The sequence below is a fragment of the Grammomys surdaster genome, unplaced genomic scaffold (genome assembly GCF_004785775.1).
Source record: "Grammomys surdaster isolate TR1022 unplaced genomic scaffold, NIH_TR_1.0 201, whole genome shotgun sequence".
In the NCBI taxonomy this organism is placed as follows: domain Eukaryota; kingdom Metazoa; phylum Chordata; class Mammalia; order Rodentia; family Muridae; genus Grammomys; species Grammomys surdaster.
In genome coordinates, this window is record NW_021604646.1 from 4473236 (window position 1) to 4485273 (window position 12038).

Here is a 12038-nt window from a genome sequence, read left to right on the forward strand (position 1 = left end):
AACATTGTACTAGAGACAGATAGGGTGGGAAGGAGACAGAGACAAAGAGACAGAGACAAACAGATATATAGAGAAAGAAAGAGAGTTTAAGATATTGTATGGGTAGGAAGGTAGAAAAAATCTAGGAAATATTATAGGAAAGAATATGATGAAAATATATACTATGTAAATGCTTTTTTAAATTAAAAAAAGAATGGAAAGGAAGAGACACATATTTTCAGACACAACAGAATATGGGAGTTTACAATTTCTATAACTGTAAACTTTCTTTAGATATCTAATAAAATATCATTTCTAGAAGCCCTGCAAGAGAGATCTCTACCACAAAAGTTTGCTTATAGATTCTTTTTAGGAGTTGATCAGGCATAATGCATAGGAATAGACACTCTCCCACATATTAAGTACATCAGTGCCCTGTCAGACAGGTTGAAGGTGGGAGTCCAAGTGAAATCATTTAGAATAAAAGTAAGAATTAGGCTTGCAGACAGTAAATTTTAATTGCTATTTTGTTAAAGGACCTGTATGTATTAAAGTTAGATCTGCAAGTAAGAAAAGATGGAGAGAGGAGACAGACAAAATAATAAACCCCCAAATCCAAATTCATAAGTTAGTAGGTGGGGAAATCTATACTTGTAATATTTTAAAATACTTTTATTTTTTCAAGTTCTTGACTCAGCAGCATCTCTGACTTGTCTATATAAGTGTAATTTTCTCATTTATAAGGATAGAAATTGATGTTTATTGGAGACGTTGAAAAATCTTTCTCAGAATGTATGTCTGTAATCATTTTGGGGCTTGCAAGCTCTGTATCCGGCACTTCAGTCGTGTACTTTAGCCCTGACACACTAATAAAAAAGTGTCTTACTTAAGATCACTACTGCAGTGAAAAGACACCATGACCAGGACAGCTCATAAAAGAAAGCATTAAATAGGGGTTTCCTTCCCAGTTTCACAGCAAGAAATATGGCTGCACAGATATGGGTTTGGAAATATACCTGAGGGTTCCACATCCATATCGGCTGGGAACAGAAAAGAGAAAGATACTGAGCCTGGCTTGAGATTTTGAAATCCCAAAGCCCACTTTCCACCAACACAACCTCCCACAAGACAACGCCTCCTAATCCTCTCTCTAGTTTGCCACTCCCTGATAATAAAACATTCCAAGTACTAGCCTATTTTTTTGTTTTTGTTTTTTGTTTTTCGTTTTTTGCTTTTCAAGACAGGGTTTCTCTGTGTAGCTCTGGCTGTCCTGGAACTCACTCTGTAGACCAGGCTGACCTCGAACTCAGAAATCCACCTGCCTCTGCCTCCCAAGTGCTGGGATTAAAGGTGTGTGCCACCACTGCCTGACAGTACTAGCCTATAAGATCCATTCTTATTCAAACCACCACAAAAAAAAATAACCAGACACAACATATGGAAGAATGAATATGGCTTTATTTTAATATATAACGTTGTAAAAATATATTGCTTTGTTTTCATATATAAACAGGAAGAGTCAAGTCAATGAAGTACATTAATACCAGTTTCTAATTGCAAGCAAATCACAAAATTGAGGCTAGAAATGCAAGCCTTTGGCTGTGTTGGACACATTAGAATGTTTAATTGGTGCTCAATGCTAAGATACATATTGTTCCAGTCCTCTTCCTGTCTGTTGTTTATTTTCTATACCTGTTGCCAAAGCCAGTCACTATGAGGAGCTAAAATGGGATATGTCCAACTCCTTATCATGTTCTCTTGATGATGTCTGTACTTAAGAAGGTGACAGAGATGCAAGAATACAACAGTTAATCACAGAATATACAATTTCAACAATAAAATCTTTTTTAAAAATTAATGGCTCACAATTAGGAAACTATTTATAAATAGAATGACTGTGAAAATACATGGATAGTAGTTAAATCCAGAATGTATCTATAAAAAAAAATGAATGGCAGAATTACGCATATTTGACAAAGGCTTTTCCAGATATCTTGTAAAATATTAGCCTTATCTAAGAATTCATCAACATTTAACACTGCATCAGTGAATGTATCAAAGGTCTCTTTATGGAGACAGAGTGTCTGCTCCCTGACACATGCTATTTGATGAGAAAAGTGAACCATAGCAGACACAAAGGATAGCCTTCTTTGACTCTCCTTAGAGTTGAATCCAGTTCAGAGCACGTAATTGATTAGCATTTAGTAAACCATTCAAAAAAGTTCTGTAGGGAAATCTAATAGAAAAATTGGAAGTATTTTTGTCTTGTTCAAGCTACAGGAGTCTGTCTACATAAAACTGACAGACAGACAATGAGAAATATAATTACCATCAGTACTACATCAAATCGGGGAAAAGATTAAAGGATTACAGGCAGAATTTTGAACTTAAATTGCACTTGTACTCAGAAATGTAACTGTTTAGCTGACAGTTCTATCCTTAAGCTCATTTTTGTACTTCACTTGTGTTAGCAAGGGGGATGCAATGACTTTTCAAGATTTCTTCAAATTGAATATCTACTTTAAGAATAACAGGATGAAAAAATGGTAAGATACTATTGATACATAAAATCCTGCATGAAATGTTTAGATGAGCTTCATTCATTATAGACGAGATTTGCTTCAATGGAGACGTTTTCCAAAGATAAATTGATAACTTGTGACACATCCATGACACAGAGTATTGTGTAGTGATTAAAAAGTAATGCATGGTCATTAATTTTAACATAGATGACACTGGCGTTTGTAGTGTTAAGCGAAGGAATCCAGTTAGACAAAGGTTGCCTGCCATCAGTCTGATCCACAGCATACTGAGAAAGTCAAAACTACACAGATAATGAACAAACTGGTTTTTGGTTGTTCAGAGACTATGAGGGAGTTAGCATAGATGAGTGAAGCATAAGAATTTTCTCGGAGGTAGTCAAATTGACTTCATAAGCTGTGATGGTGATGTATGGCATTACATTTATACAGATCCTTGAAAATTTGTAACAATGTCTGCACTGTAATATGATCAAGTTAAAATAGAGTTTATGTACAGAGTTGGAGCAATCTCAAGATGGAATGAAAAACATAAAAAAGGGATAAATCTATAGCTGAGATACAATGACCTATTTCATTGCAACTTCAGGTGAAGGTCTCAACCTCAGTGACTTTTGAATTCAGTGGATTGAGACTAAAGTCAAATGGAAATATCTATATATATATATATCTATATCATATCTATATATAGATAAGAATTACAGTGGAAAACACACACACACATACACACACACACACACCCTAAACTATGAGATAGTAGTCTTGGAATGATTGTGTTGGTCTCATGTTGTTGATTGTTTTTTGGTGTAGTGACTGAAACCTAGAATTTTTGTCTGCAAGTCAATGCTCTCCCATCAAGTTAAACCATTATTACCCCATAGTGAAAAAAGTAAATAAATGAGCAGTAACAGGAACAACCATTCCAACTCTTGGAACAGGAAGTTACAAAGAAATAATGGCTAAAATGATTCATAGAGGTATAGGTTAGGATGAGAAACTTGAGTGTAAGCTTAAAGTACTATTTTTTACTATACGTATACAGATGAACATTCTTTTTTCAGATGTGTCCCTTAGCCTGTCATTGTAGAGATCTAGAAACAGTATTACAGTATCAATGAGCATACCACCCACTACAGTAAACTTGGCACCTACACCACTTCCCCCAAAGAGGACCCATTGTCTCCTTTGAGAAACTAGTACTTTGAGGAAGCAACAGAAAATCAAAAATGCTCAACTTGGAGTACTTTAAAGAGCTGACATAGTACTTACATTTCTGTCTCTCTATTTGTCTCTGTCTGTCTCTCTGTCTCTCTTTGTCTGTCTCTTTCTTTCACACACACACACAAACACACAAACACACAGTATAATCAACATGTCAAAGGGATACAGTAGTCAAATGGAATATCCCTAGACCAAAGTTAAAAAAATATGAACAACAAAATGTATAAAGCCATTATGGATTTAAACTGAAAGACTAGCCAAAGTCTTCTATAATTAAAAACAAATGATATATTAAATCAGTAAAGGAGCAAAAAAGTGTCCCAAGCTAATTAAACTCAAATGATACGTTTGCTTTACTGTGAAGAAGAACAAAATCCATAGCTTTTTTGCATTCATTGTATAGAGCCTTTACCTTTTATTATGAAATGTTGATGATATACAACTTTACATTAAAAAAAACAATAGGCACATTATTGGTCATGTGTATCAGTTTGATGCTAATAAGGATGTATTGCTGGTTGAACCAATTGATCTGAACTGAGATCTCCTACTGTGATCTTCCTTGCTCCAGCAGTGGTACTATGCTATGAGAAAGAACTGTTAATCTCTAGTGATAACTGTCATAACTATAATACAACTAATGTTCTGTTCTTTGTGTCAACAAGGGGATAAGAATCAAAAATGTTTCCAATCTCTATAAAATATATACATTAATGGGTAATGTGATTTAATGACCTATTAATATGCTACAATAATTTGAGGAACTCTTATAAAGAAACATGGTGAAGTATATTAGTTTTCATTACTATTGTGGTGTACTTTTCTATGAATTGAAAAATGATTAAAAATCAGTTACAGTCTAGTGTCAGGCAATAACATCATGATACATTAAGTAACCAATGGATTACATGTAACATTTGGCATTTTGATTTTATTTTCTTTCTTAATCTCTTATGGCAGCCATAAACTCACAAAAATAGAAGTATCCTTTTTACTTCTATATTTTCCTTTCTCCTGGTACATTGTTGTTAAATATAATTGCTAAAGAAATTTTAGTAAAACTGTAAAGACTTACAAGAATGGAATTACAACAGTGTATGTTACTGGTAATGAACAGATTTGGAAAGGCCCACTAAAGTTACTGTAAAAACTCCCAATTCGTGATTTATTCTTGAAGCAATAGTAACCTGTAACAGGGAGGAGGGGACCTCATAGCAAATAGATAAAATTAGTATTATTTGAATCTTACTGAAGAGGATTGAATTCTAACAAATACTTTAAATTCTGAACTAATATGTAGAACATGAGAATGGCCTATAGAGAACATTGTGTGTGAGAACATTAATGTACCAAGTCTTGATATTAGAAACAAAATGTAGTATGTCTTTAAATGTTTTAATAAATGCCACTCAATTAAATGTATCATGAACTTTTGTGTTTATATGTTTAATGATCTTCACATATTATTAAATTCATAAAAAAGTCAGGACAGCTGTTTGCTATAAGGTCACATGAATTAAATACCTGTTCTGTAAAATAGCAAATTATTCTGTTGCTGATAAAATTTACTTGGCTGATTATGGTTCCAATATAAATGACAGGAATCTTTAATTTCAGAATGTTCTTTTTCTTTGTGGTTAATAGTGACAGTCTCCACAAAACACCTTGCTTATGAGTGGTTCTATAGTTATTTCATTGCACATTATCAGGAAAAATCAATTTTAGGTAATGTGCAAGGTTACACATATAGTGATTTGAGTGAACTCCAACCACCCAAAGTCTTATCCATCTGAACATGTGTAACCTAGTGGGTTACATTTATTTGAGAAGTTTAGGATGAGTGACTTTTATAGAAGACTTATGTCACTGAAGGCATATTTTGACATGGTAGCAAACTCTCACCATTTGCAGTTCCCTCTTTGTCGTTGAGGATATGAGTTTCTGCTTTTGCTCTCAGCCACACCATAACTGTCAGCTAACATGACAGACTCTTCTTTATCTGGAACCATAAGACCGAATGAAGGCTTCCTTTTCTAAGTTGCATTTGACATCTGAATGTATTTCAGTATTCTCATGTTTCTAATAATTTTTTTTAAAGAATTGCCTTTATGTGCTGTGTTTTAAACATTCTTGAAATAAATTCTCAAAAGAAGTTTTGTGTGGTATCCCCATTTTGACTTTATGTACCAAACTAATAGCAGAAACGATTTCAAAAATCTATTTTTTACCAACATAGCATCTAATTTCCCACATCTTTATGAAATTATTCTGTTGTCAACTCAGACTCATTTTAAGTGTAACCTCTGTAGTTACTCACAAAAACAAACAAATGAAGAAGGAGGAGGAGGAGGTGGAGGAGGAGGAGGAGGAGAGGGAAGGGGAGGGGAAGGGGAAAGAGCAGGGGAAGGGGGAGGGCCAGGGGGAGAGGAGAGGGAGGGGAAGGGGAAAGGGAAGGGGAAGGGGAAGAGGAAGGGGAATGGGTAGGGGAATGGGAAGGGGAAGGGGAAGGTGAAAAAGAAAAAGACAAAACCAAACACCAAACAATCTCTATTTGAAATTATTTAAGACACGGTCCTAGTCCTCGAAGTTAGTACATTTTTTCTCTTCAACAGCCAAGATTTTAGGCTCCAGAGCATTTACAAGAACACTGAATAATGCAGCCCACTGTGACTGTACTTCTAAAACAGGCTGTTCCTTACACCTGCCTACACATTTACCTTGAGCTTAGCTGAGAGTGCCTTTTGGCAGGAGGCCTGGCTTCAGGTGGAAGAAAGCATTATCAAAGTGAAGCCCAGCAGGAAAATGCCTGTATGCCTTTTATTTCAAGGCCCAGTCACCTGCTGGTGTCTACCATGCATCAAAACAACTGGAATTAGAAGCAATGGGGTCTCATTGACAAATCCTTTAGAAGTTAGCTTTCAGAGACACGCAATATATTCAGAAACAGTGGCAAGGAGATCTAGAAAAAAAATTAGAGCCCATGACCTGCACATTTGCTTTTCATTTTCAAAATTGTCTTGGCCACTTGCAGTCTTTCATGGTAGTACACAGATTCCAGGATTTAAACATTATATTTCTCTGAGGCATGGCACTGCTATTTTGAAAGGTGTTTCTTTGAGTCTGTCAGCTATCCTGAGTGCTATTGACATTTCAACACTATCTTATCATCTGTTTCTGATCACAGAGAATATCTGCATCATGTGCTTCTTGAATTGTTTTATTAAGCACTTTTTAGTTTTGAATGCAGTGATCTGATTACTTTGTTGGATTAAATGTAGTATCATAAATAAGGTTACATTCTTGATATCATTTTCCAAACTAATAACAACTTGTGCATAAGTATACTAGAGATTTTGTATATTGATCTTAGATCTGAATTTAAAAAGAAAAGAAATAAAAGGATATGACTGGTTATTGGTATGATGGAGGAGGAAGTTGATACACAACTATACTCTCTGACACATACCATCATACCTACAAGCAATCCTTTCCTCTCCTCTCCTCTCCTCTCCTCTCCTCTCCTCTCCTCTCCTCTCCCCTCCCCTCCCCTCCTCTCCTTTCCCCCCCTCTCTTCCCCTCTCCTCTCCCATCTCCTCCCTTCCCCTCCACTCTCCTCCCCTCCTCTCTCTTACCCCCTCCCCCCCCCCCCTTTCCCCCCCCCCCCCCTCTCTCTCTCATTCATCATTCATCTGGTGCCAACAATGGGAGAGTAACTTAAATAGGGATTCCAAAGAGCTTGGCTGCTCTGAACCAAGCTTTGGTTCAGACTCTCCTAAGATCCATGGATCATTTGATTTTGCTGTTTGATTCTGGAGCTCATTCTTCAGCCCTTCCTTCCCCATATCTTACCTAGCCATGTCTCCTTGCTTTTTCAGTAAGTGCTTCATGTCCCAACTACACCCTTTTACGGGACCTACCACATGGACATCTTCCTTCTAAGCCCGTTTGGGACAACCACCATGTGATTATCACCCTACTATGCTTTTGGGGGCCCCACCATATGGGCAGTATTACTAAGATTCTTTCATCTCTCTAGCTATTTTCTCCTCTAACTAAACTAACAAGTGTGCCAGGAAGCTTCCTTTTATCCTCCTGGGCCCCTATCACATAGAAAGGGTTGCCTCTCCTCTGTGATTTGGAACATTTCTAACAAGTCTATTGTTTCCATGACAGTCATCTTCCTCAGAGTTCCTCAGCTTCTTCCTGAAACATCCTGAATCCCCCTAGGAACTGCTGATACGTTCTTGGGTATGCCACCCTTATCTTGCTCCCTTCCCCTCAGAGTTATCTGGTCCACTTATTTTTATGCCCTTATATACCTATATGATGTAGGCTTCTTTGCATCCTCTGAGGAGCTGACTGCCAAGTCCTGAAGCTTCTCTGTGCCCTAGAGATTCCTTCCCTCTAGTGGAGGTCCCACTTGTTCCTCCTTGTGCTTTATGGCTAAACTCTTTTTTGTTGTTGTTTTTATTTTTGTCTCTTAGTGGTCTAGTTCTTTACTTTTCCTTCCTTCCTTTTCTCCTTGGAATCCACTCCTTCCTCAAACTCAGAGATTTTTCTAAAGGTTTGCTGTCTTACTGAAAATGGCTTGGCCTCTGTATAGTGCCATGGGCAAACATGGCACACATGAATTTCAAATTCTCACTGATTGTTACAACTTCTGAAGGGACAACCAAATGACCCTATGGTACCTTATCTCTAAGGCTCTCCAACTTTCCACTCTTAAATCTTTCATCTCTATGATTTTTCTGTGATTTGATCTTAAGAAATCTTTTAAGATTTGTACATTTATCAGGTATGGTTAAAGAATCTGTAAAATATGTAACAAATTTGCCTTAAAGATTTATAGTTAAAACCCATACATGGTTTGAGTCATTACAGAATCCTACATAAATGACTCAATTCTGGTGTAAAGTATATGGCATTATGTAATTTGGATTCATCCAGTTAAAAAAATAAGTCAACTTGGAAAACATGTTTTAAATAGCAGCCATGCATAGTGCCTCCATCTTGGCTGATCAGCTTATCAAGATGTATGTAGCCTCACCGCTGCCAGGCATCTTTACTAAAGATAAAAAGGATAAGCAATGTGACGTCATCATTTTATGACCTTATGGCATAAAAAAACGCTTATAAAACTTGTCAGTTGTGCTGATCACCCGGTTTATCATTGCATCTCATTTTCGACTACAGAATCAACAACAGTCTCCAAAATATTTTGAATTAGTATAGATATTGGTATGAAAAAATGTAAGTTAATATTTTATATAACTTATTATATATGCTATTCAACTCTGGTTTCCAATATACTCTATATAATGATAAAAATTCAAGATTATAAAGATCTACGTATATCAACAAATACTGACTCAGATTTACATCTATGTACTTATAGGTTCGTTAATTGTTCAATGCCCAGCTCTAGAAACAACATGTGCTTTATAAATTAAGTATATTTGATAAATAAGATATGTTTGATTTCTTTTCTGATTTGCAAACGTTTATTTATGTCCATTGTCTGAGAGTTCCTGAGTTTATTTGGACTAGACAAGGAAAGAAAAGCCACCTTTATTATGTTATAGATGTCAGAAGAAAATATCTACCTTTTTCTTTTTTTCATTGGTTACATTGTTTATTAGTTTTTCATTATTAGTTTCATTGCAGCAATAAATTCTATCTCTAATATTGAAAGATTTTATAAAAAATAAGGTTTAAATTTTTAAGAGGTTTATCAACAGAAATTAAGGTCATATGGCTTTTATTTTTTATTCTGTTAATGAAATGTAGAGTATTGATTGATTAGTATATACTAAACCAATCTTGCATATATAAATCCAATTTGGCATAATACATATTCATTTTGCTACATTGATGTATACAGTTTGCTAATATTTATTGAGGATTTTTAAAAATCAATGTCAACTGAGAAACTAGTCAGTTGTCTCATGGGTTACCAGTGTGTTTAGTTACGAAGTCCATTATCTATTAACACATTTGCATACCAAAATTTTACAATTTTTAGAAACCAGTGATTATACAGACACAAATGGGTAAGAAATTGTATGTTTGAAAATACAAAAAAGTAATATTTTCAAACTCAGGATCAAACATTTCCTTGAACTTGAAGTTTTATGACAGATATATTTTTAACCAGTTCATTTTTAAAAGTGGAAAGGTACACTTAGAAGAGTGACTTGCTAAAATATAGATCTAGCAAGGAAAAGTGCTGAGCCTAAATGCAAGCTATTGATCTGCCTAAGCCTCTGAGCTCTCTCTTCACCTATTCATGAAGACTGAGTGAGGAGTTTATACTTTTATCAAGAAGCATTAATTTTGTACTTAGTTTTTTTAATACCTCTATCTTGGGTATCTTATACATAGTTTGAAAAACTGCAGTGTTAACTTCGGGAGGATTAGGTGGAAGGGTTCAAGAAACACTGTGTGTCTAGTATCATTTCTTCATTTCATTCTGTGGATCAACATTAGGTTTCTGACACAAAGTAGAATAAAAAATTAGTTAAGGTCATGAAAGTACTTTAGACCATAATAGGAAAAGTGACAGAAATTCACAGAGAAGTATAAAAGCTTACAAAACAAACAAACAAACTCAGATTTGGTAGTAACTCCTAGCTCATATTGATCTTTAGACTGTATGTGTTTATATTTATATATTTTATAAAGAGACATCTACTTATCACCAGGTAAATTCTTACAGCTAGAATTGAAATAGTAAAGTCAAAATCAACCAAAACTGTGTTCCAGGGGAATCAGGTAAGATGATAAATACCTAATCAATGAGCTATATGAAATTCTTACCTTCTAAGAATAGATGAGTCCATTTTATTTTAAAATGTAGCTCCTACTAAGTCAACCATGTTCCAGTGGAAAGAAATACATCCTAGAATATTTTTGCAGCACAAATTGGCCTTGTTAGTGCAAAAAGGACATAACTATTGAACAGGAAGGGGAACAGAAGGTAGAAAATATAGGGGGAACAAAATATGATCAAAACCCATCAAAACGTCTCATTTCTTAAGAAGAAAAATCATCCAATGAAAATAATTTTTTTACTACACAAATAGAAAAAGTCAAGGTACATAGGTGTGCATTTGTATGTATATACTTGTGTACATTTGTACAATACTTATATATTCCCTTTATAAATAATAAATTTCTGGTAGCATCATAAAAAGCTTTCTTATAAAATACATAAAATATGCATTTGTTTGAACTTGTTTTGTGAAATCCTTTATGTCATTAGAGTTACTAAAAACAAACTAAAGAAAATGTACAATTGGAGTCCTCGTTCATATTACCTCCTCCACAGGTGACATTTTACACATAAGAATCTAGAGGTTGACTTCGGAAAATTGAAATGTAAGTAAATTTTCTAAGGATCAAAACCAACAAAGAGGAAAAACTAATGATACTAAAGTAAGCCAACATTTTGCTGCTATACTAGATCATGGATAAGAAGGATAAGAAGGAAATGGCAGAAAATCCATTTCATGAAAACCCCATATGAGAGAAGAATGCCATGCATGGCAGAGTCCACTTAAATCATGCCCAAGGCGTAGGGAGGGATAGAGAGTGCTCACCAGCTAATTGGTCCTGATTGGCAGAAATCTACAATTTACTTCTATTCTTAAACTTATTCAAACTTTTCTTCGCACAGATACAATTAAATACAGTTGAGTGTGAGTATTGGCCAGCTCTTATCACTATGGAAAAAATATGGAGATACTTAGCTTATAAAGTAAGTTTTATTTTTAACCAATTTCAAAGCTTTAATTCATGGTGTTTTGCCCTATTGCTTTTGAAAGGGAAGACAGTAAATTACGATTGGATTAGAAAATTGAAGAAACTGTTTATTTAATCTTAATCCAGGAAGCAAAGAAAAAGACAAGGAAAAAAATCCCAAATAAATATCCAAGACTCTATATCTCATAGTGTAACATTCTTCCACTAGCTCGAATCTTTGAAAGGTCTTCCTGCCTCCCAGAAACACTATAATCTAGGTCAAGACTATAGCCGATGGACCTTTAGAGGACTTTGACCATCTCTACTTAAAGAATATGTTGTTAAAACTGACTTGGTTGTTCTTTTTATCCTGAACTAGAAGTGAGTTTGAATTGCCAATATGGAAATAATAAATATAATATTATACCTGTAGATGTATCTAGGTTTATAGGCCATTCTAAACATGTTGATAGATAATCTAAAAAGCTACTGACATTGAGTCTTTCACAAAAAGTATATATATATATATATATATATATATATATATATATATATATA